This window comes from Anopheles darlingi, chromosome 2, assembly GCF_943734745.1.
Source record: "Anopheles darlingi chromosome 2, idAnoDarlMG_H_01, whole genome shotgun sequence".
NCBI lineage: Eukaryota > Metazoa > Arthropoda > Insecta > Diptera > Culicidae > Anopheles > Anopheles darlingi.
Genome location: NC_064874.1, coordinates 57,320,797 through 57,328,296, shown reverse-complemented (window position 1 = coordinate 57,328,296; position 7,500 = coordinate 57,320,797). Strand labels below are relative to the sequence as shown.

Here is a 7,500-nt window from a genome sequence, read left to right as displayed (position 1 = left end):
GCTGCTATTGTGCTTAAGTATACATGAGTAGATTAAACGAAGGAGAGGAAGCCAAAAAAATGGGAAGAGAACGAGAGAACGTAGAGAGCAGAAGAGTAGAAAATGGAATCCAAGCATCTATCTTTAGCTAAGCATGTCCCTGTGTATTATTAAAAATGGTAAATGAATAAAAGCGAATCAAGCGTTTGGTGTCAACTCGTCTATAACTGGCGACGCTGCGAGGAAGGACAATAGAACCGCACCTCGAAAGGCACTTTAAAGGAAGGGGGGCTTTTCTAAACCTTAGGCCCTTAGTAACGTTAATAATAGTTTCAGACTTCATTCAGACGAAGATTCAGTATCGTACAACAGCGTAGTGCTTTCAGAATTGCTCGATTTTGATTAACTCGATGTAGAACACACCGTATCCCTGCTTAAAAGCCATTCTGTTTCGCGCGAGATAAATAATGAAATCGTTTGCAGAATGCCGACTACAATGTTGACAATTCACTTATCACGGCCCACACCTGCAGTCAGCAGTGCAGAACCCCACACGCTCCCGCCTCCCAGTTCTAGCTGCATTCATCAGCGATGCAACGACGGGCGAGCACACCGAGAGTGTGCGCACGGAAGTAGGGAAATGGATTTTTAATTATTCACCAGCATTTAATGCTGGCTTCAAGATGAGCACAGCATCGTTAGTAAACCCGTCGTCAGACGACTCAAGCTGGGAGCCTTGCAAAAGCGTCGAAAGAGGGTGCTCAAGACAAAAGAACGAGTCGTCTTTTAGTGACGGCGAGACAAGACAATATCCTGCACTGGGCCAATGCACTCAGCGACATTGTGGGGGACCAGCGGAAAGCGTCATCATTTCTTCCTCTTTCCACCATGGAGGGGGGGCTGAAAAGCTGACGAAGCAGCAGAGAATCATCACCCGGGACAAAGTTGCACTCTCAGCAAATTTGAAGGACAAAAAAATGACAAAACTCTCGACGCGATGGGCTTTGATCTGTGGTGTGCGCGTCTCGAGAAGGGATAGAATACGCTAGTCCACGTGTGCTCCTGTGGGTGCTCAACGGGTGCCTCACAATGCAAGTGCCAACGGCATCTGGTGAAGATACGCGACGCTCCACTGGAAGAAGATACGCGACGCTAGCCAGCAGACCTTCAGATCAAACAAACGGCAGAAGCTTTGCCGACTGTTCGGTTTTCATTCCCGAGGATGCAGCTCGGTGGCAGTGTCATTGCGAGAATCATGTGGGGCACGGGCAAATGACCTACATTTTGTATAGAAAGGCCAACCAAGGTGGATGTCACCGTGTGCCGTGCTCCGTGCAGGACTCTTACGACGAAGGAATTGCTGTTCCAGCTCCCCCTTTTTGCTTGCCTCGCAAATCTGTTTGGGTTTTACTGGAAACCACTTATTGATCGACCTACATTCCCGGCCAATGTTGCTCCGGGCGACATCTCGTAAACTCGGCGGCACACTAGATGCAGATCCCGCAGCTCCCGTGAATTGGTTTTGCTTTTTATCACCAAACAACACCAGACGTTTCTTTCCATGTACTGTCGCGTCAGTGGCCCAACGGGTTTGATTTAATTATTTTATAATTTTATTTCTCTGGTTTTAAATTACTTTCAGTATCTAGAATAATTTCAGTAAAGTTGCTTCACCACCGCAGCTCGGTTTTCTTCGCTCGTTCCCTTCGCGCCATGTTTATTTGCTAGCTGCTGCTGTTTTGCGCTCATCCTATTAAACGTGTTTGTGTGTTTCTCATCAGCAATTTTTTTTTCTTCTAATATATTTCTTTGTTGGTTGAATGCTGCTTTCGTTACTCTTACTCCGTCGATTGCTGCTTTTGTTTACTGTTGTTTTTATTTTGTTTTTTCATCTCTTCGATTCTGCACTTTTTAACAATTTTTATTTCCCATTCAGAGAGATTTTGGGGTACACGGTTGTAATGCGACTGCAGTTTCTACGTTTCAGAGGGTTGTGCATCCCTTGCTGTTTGTCTATTGAATTAATCTATTCTTTGTAATATTACAGCTGTCTGTGTGTGTATGTGTGTTTAGTTTTGATTTTCACCTTCACCATTCACTGGTGGGCTACCAGTTTCTATATCATGTCCATACACCGGTTTTTACCATTGTTGCCTGTGTGGGGGTGATTTTCTTATACTGTGTTATTATTTTACATCCGTGTGATAGTGAGTTCTCATTTGTCTATTATAATGGTTCCAGGATATCATTCAGCGGTAATCAAGTGTTTGGCTTAGGAAACAAAACAATAAAAGAACAACAAAACAATCTGCTACGTAGTGGTTGAAAGTGGTGCATATTTGACAAAACGCTTTTCACGATCAACCGTTGAAACCCATCCTCGGCCATTTCTTTTCTTTTTTTCTCTCTTTCTCTCTTTTGGTTATAGAAACTTGTACATCTCCCAGCCATGGGCCCAGAGTAAGAGCGGCAAGGGATGGTAAGAACGGTAGGCGCTTGCCGTAATTTTGCTATTTACTTTCAGTTATAATTGTTCGTCGATTAGTCTATTGCTACTATCGGTTCCATGCTGTGTGTGTGTGAGTGAATGTGTGTTTGTTTATATATTTTACGTAGTGTATTACGTCCTTTCCGTGTACTGATCATCTGTACATTGTGAAGTTCCGGTACGCGCGGTTTCGACAATTGTTTCACCATTTCCATGTACGTTTAGTTCGCCATTTTCGCCATTTGTTCGGGCAGTAAAAAGTGTAAAGAGCATTAATAGTATTTCTTGTTTTTCAGCCTTCAGCCTTACGTTTTTGTTCGAATTTTGTGTCAGTGTTGCCTACTATGATGCCCGTGGCATCTGTGTGTTGTGGAGGTGAAATTTTCAATTTCGGAAACGCTAAGAACCCTCGCTTTCGGCCATGTTTTGTTTGTTTTCCATTTTTTTCTCGTAACTCTTAGTTCAGCTTCATTGCCGCGCGTTTCGCAGCGATAGGCGATGAGCTAGGATTCGTTCGTTCACACGTTCGTTGGGTTGGCGGCGTTGGCGCCCCCCACCGTACTACTCATCAAATTGTATTGTTCTTTTTTCGCTTTTGCTGACTCGTCTTCGACTTAACAATAGAGGGGGGAGGTTTAGCACGCTTGTTTAGCGCATGCTCGTACCACGCTTTTCTTTTGTGACTTTCCGTTGTTCTCTCTAAACTATGACCGTAGCTACTAAATAACATGTAAATGGCAAATCTATACACAAAAAAGAATGTTTATTAATAAATAATCCCCGCGGAAGTGGTGGAGCACGGTAATTCTTAGCGTAACCCGCCACGCGCCACGATGCAGTAGCTGGCCTCGCCCGGTTTCTACTTCGAAAATGCGGCACACTTGTACTGCACTCGATATAGGGCTAGAATCTTACTGTACAGACACGTCCAGGTACGTCCACGAAGCCAGAGATTCCAGCGGTTGATTCAAACCGCACCTAAACCTACACCGAGAAGGCTGCCTACTACCGATTTATGAAAAAAGAATAGAAGGGGAAACCTAGAACTACACGGCGTCTTCAGCAACCTAACCGAGTGATCCTACCGAACCCAGAACAGGACTAAATGTAATTACTCTTATTCGTCCCTTAGCCTAGATGTTTACAACATGAACTTAAAAAAAAACCAAAGAAGGATATATACGTTTCTCTTTACATGGTACGGATCCAGGATGCGCACCGCAGGACTACATAACTCGATTGTGTCAATCGTTCGAAAAGACTTAAGATTCTTTAACCTAACGTAAAGGATCGCGTGCGCGCGTCATCGCTCGCTCCCATTCGATGCCCGTTAAACGATAGTTCATGTGAGTAATTTTTACTTTTTCCCATTGTTTTCCATTTTTAATTTTCAAAAAGCACAGCCAAAACAAAATTAAACGTTACGTTGAAGCTACTAGCCCTGTGTCGAGAGCTCACCTATGCCACGGCGCTTCGTGTCTCTTGGTGCTGGTGCAGGTAGTGGGAACTGAACCGGACATACGCTTTCTAATGCGCTTCCCGTTCCGTTTGATTACAGTAGTTTGATCAGTCAACTCTCAGTTTGGGTGTTTCGTTCGAACCACTAGGCGAACGGGTTGCTACACTCCACAGGATTTGGTTTACACTATTATTCTGGCCGGATTCGCCATGGTGGCGGACTAATACGCGCGGCTGCCGTTTGCCGTTTCTCCAGTTCTACACGTTGCCACCGCAGATTGAAACAGAGGCTTTGTACACAGTGTCGTAGCTTCGTTTGGTTGCGCTCTTTCGATTTTCTTATCGCCACGGTTTTGTTTTTTTTTTTCAGCGAATTGTTTCTTCAGAATGGGACTTTTTGCTCCTTGTCGATCAAACTGCCGGTACCGCTATTTGCGATCGAAATCGCCAATATGTCCCATGGATACTAGTTTCGTTAATTGTTTAGTGGGCGAAATTATCTCTCTTATCAACATTATTTTTACAGTTCTTTTCCTCAATCGCCAGTGTGCTTTCTTGTGTTTTTTTTTCGTTTTTTTTGTTGTATGTTTTGCTTTTTTCAATTGGATTAAAAATGTTCTATAGAGCTGCAACGGTGTTTATGTGTTTGTCTTACTTTGTTCAGAACAATCGAACACATCCTATTTTGGCTACTATCAATATGCTGCACTTGACCATCGTCGAACCTTCAACTAGTTTTTCTCTATCTTTAAGCTTTCAAACAAACCGCGAACTGGTAGAGTGCAAAAAGTAGTACAGCACGAACAATCAGCTGCATCAGCGTCTGCAGACTGATTAGATTGCCGAAAAAGGAATAAAAAGAATAGAGAAAAGATAGAAACCAATCCGTTGCGCATCCGTTTGTAGGGAGGCGCAAGGTCGCATGAGACACGCTACTAATTTGACGCTTTACTACTAAATTCGTGTGCGATTCGTGTGAATGAATCATGGTTCCTGCTTATGGCCTCTAGAGCAGCAAGCAGGAAGATGGCATTAACGAGTTATCTGCGGTATGGTAAATTGTTCTTTTAAAAAAAGCTGTACGACTGAAAGCGCGTTCATTTAGATTAAGATAACATCAATTAGTCGATTACTCTTTTCTGCAAGGACCATCTCGTATTTAGGCTTGTGACAATAGTTTTGACTCGAAAAAGTTATCAAAAAAGAAAAAGATAGACTTGAAATTATGGCGCTTGACCGACATCGATGATATCGATGTGGAACTTAGCAACAACAAAAAAGGCATGCTTGGAATACGATATTCCAACGTGGCCAAATGTGATCAACAGTTGCAAAGTGGTTTGGACGCTTTTTAAAGCAACAATAAAATCTCACTAGTCAACAGGTCAGTCGCAGCACCTGGATCGCATTAGTGCGGTCAATTTGTGAACCATCTTATCATGAATTGGCTATCGTTTATTTAATATAGAGCTTGTATGTGTGTGTGTTTGTGTGTTTGTGTGTCTCGTGTCTATGGGTAGTGAAAGCTACCGTTTTCTTCCTATGAGTTGTTAAAGCATACATTCTAATTTGTACTTCGTTTCGCAATCAGGAGTCTAGAAAGTGAATCTTAACGATGGTGTTCGTACATGTATCTATGGTTATGTATATATTTATTTATATATTTTTATATATCTTCATAAAAGGATGAAGGGATGATTGAGTGTGTTCAGTATGTATTTGCATGTATCTGTGTGTGTGTGTGTGTGTGTGTGTGTGTGTGTGTGTGTGTGTTTATGTGGTTGGTATCATGTGGTATCGTGTGCTATCTCGGCAAAGACTGCCACTAGTCACCAGTATGTGTAATTGTATGAAGTTTTGAAATTTACGCTTTAATTTACTGAAATCCGCGGACTTATGTGACTAAATTGCTTGTTTTCTGATGCCCTACGCTGTAGCCCTGTGCAAATACTTGCTTCGTTTGCATAATGCAACCTCTTATAACCTAGCGAGAGAGGGAGAGAGAGAAGCAGATCTTCATCACACTCTTCAGCGCTACCGAGTGAAAGCTGAAACCACCGAATGTTGTTTGTGCCACCATGTTCAGAAGAACCTTCCCTAATATGCTCCCATATTTATCTTGTTCCCGAAACCGAAAATCGAAAGGGCTACCAAACGAACGAAAAGAAACACTTAAAAAACCTCATCTATGTGAAGTGGCACATCGCTAGAAATGATTGTATTGAACCGTGTGCATTTGTCACTGAAGGCTGGCATCGGCCAGCCAGCTTAAGGCGGTACGACGAATTAATGTTTTGCATTGTGTGGTTTTTGCTTTAGTATTTCGATTGCTCTAAATATTTGACGAACTTAAGTGAAGCTTGAAAACATGGGAAACCCTCCAGCTGACGATTGCCGTGCATTTGTTGCATATTACGCTAACACAAAACACAAAAACGTCTAAGAATGGCAGCTATTCTTACATTGTTGTTGCTTTTTTTTTTCAAATGGCAGTAACGGTCGAACAAGATTGGCCGCCGTCCAGTCACGACGACGAAAATATTGCAATTTGTTTGGTTGTTCCAAAGCATTTTTTTTGTGTGTGTAAAGAACCGATCTACAGAACCTTCGAAGGTGGTGATGCTAAGCTACGTCGCGTACTCCTTTGGCCCGTCCGTAATGACAGTAATCTACCTTGATCCGTCCTCTGCACTATTTTCGATACTTTGTAAACGATTACTCTAATAGTCAGGGTTTGTGGTCGCCAGAGACGTTATGATTTGGGTAACGGGCATGGTTCAAAACGAGAAAGTAATCAACTAAAGCTTTTAGCTCCGTTTAAGGAATTTTATCCCCTCTTTGCTCTACACGAATCGTGAATTGAGAAACACTAGAATCTGAACCGAAACGGAAGCAGTAAAGTTGTATAAATTATCGAAAATCTTTCCACAAACTTAGAGAAACAGAAAAATTTAATGCTTGCAGCAAAAAAAAGGATGGATAAATTAAGGAAACACGCACACAGTAACCGGACACGAGCGGGCACAAAGGCTAATAAATATAACTAAAAGTAATAGGGGGGGCGATATATTCCGTTTCCCCTTCAGTAAGTGATAAATGTAAGGACACACGTCGGGACCCGGGCCGACCACTTCGACAGAGATACCCCATCGAGGAGTTATTTAAGCGTTATGTTTTAAGCGATTCATCGAACACACCAGACAAGCACCAGAAAAAAACAACCTTTACACTTCGCTTTCCGATTTAAATCGTTGAATCAAAGCAGCTAAGAGCTATGAAATGGGCACACGTATGGGGCCAATCGGGGGTGTTGGCTTTACTATGAAAAAGTGAGAAAAGATGAATATCAAATATGGAAAGAAGTTATATGAACTCGAAAATATGAGAAAACAAGAGAAGTGGAAATCTAACAAAAAAAGAAAACATGAACTGGAAAATGTATGATAGAAAATTGAGAGCAAAATCAAACAGAGCAAGGAAAAAACATCTGGCTATTGAAACATTGAATGAAGCATACGCCGCTCAGTCCAGTCAGTTTTTGAATTCGAATGCTGCTAGATATAACGGGCGGACTC

At 42.4% G+C, this 7,500-nt stretch overlaps 2 protein-coding genes across 6 annotated transcripts in view; one reads left to right on the top strand and one right to left on the bottom strand.

Annotated features, from left to right (window-relative positions):
* The window catches only part of LOC125948698 (uncharacterized), a 5,783-nt gene extending 5,597 nt beyond the window's left edge, over positions 1-186 (top strand). The window contains exon 6 of the mRNA XM_049675009.1: positions 1-186. This exon is cut by the window's left edge and continues 430 nt beyond it. The gene's annotated coding sequence lies outside the window, so the exon portion shown is untranslated.
* A 4,253-nt stretch (positions 187-4,439) lies between these two features.
* LOC125948684 (protein split ends-like) overlaps positions 4,440-7,500 on the bottom strand; it is a 142,538-nt gene continuing 139,477 nt past the window's right edge. For all 5 annotated transcript variants that reach the window (XM_049674979.1, XM_049674980.1, XM_049674978.1 and 2 more), the window contains one exon: positions 4,440-7,500. This exon is cut by the window's right edge and continues 4,201 nt beyond it. The gene's annotated coding sequence lies outside the window, so the exon portion shown is untranslated.